Raw genomic sequence first — 377 nt, forward strand, 5'->3', positions numbered from 1 at the left:
TTGCAGGGGTTTGCAGCCAGGGTGCTGTGCATGTACACGGGGGCATTGCCATGTGTCCTTGTCCTATCTCCAGAGCTGGAACACTCCTCTCCCTCCCTGCTTGCCATTTGCATGACTCTCTGCTGTGTGTACTGCAAGCAGAAGGAATCTGGGCTTGATAAAGCTTGTTGTAGCTTGTAGGAGGCAACCCCCAAAACTCCACAAATTGCTTTGCATTTACCCAAATAAATAAATAAATAAAAATCAACCCAAAACCAAACAAAAGTGCTGTTTAATAGCTGCTCCTGTCTGTGCCCCAGAGATCAGCCATGCCACCATGGTGTGTGTGGGCAGGTATGTCTTGAGGAAACAAGGTCTGTGGGCAGTAGCCAGTGGTG

At 48.8% G+C, this 377-nt stretch overlaps 1 protein-coding gene across 1 annotated transcript in view; it reads left to right on the forward strand.

The window, feature by feature from the left end:
- The window catches only part of MXRA7 (matrix remodeling associated 7), a gene marked incomplete at its 5' end in the record, with an annotated part of 22,531 nt that overhangs the window by 1,428 nt on the left and 20,726 nt on the right, over window positions 1-377 (forward strand). The gene's annotated exons all lie outside the window — the stretch shown is intronic.

The sequence above is a fragment of the Antrostomus carolinensis genome, unplaced genomic scaffold (genome assembly GCF_000700745.2).
Source record: "Antrostomus carolinensis isolate BGI_N321 unplaced genomic scaffold, ASM70074v2 scaffold21932, whole genome shotgun sequence".
Taxonomy (NCBI): Eukaryota; Metazoa; Chordata; class Aves; order Caprimulgiformes; family Caprimulgidae; genus Antrostomus; species Antrostomus carolinensis.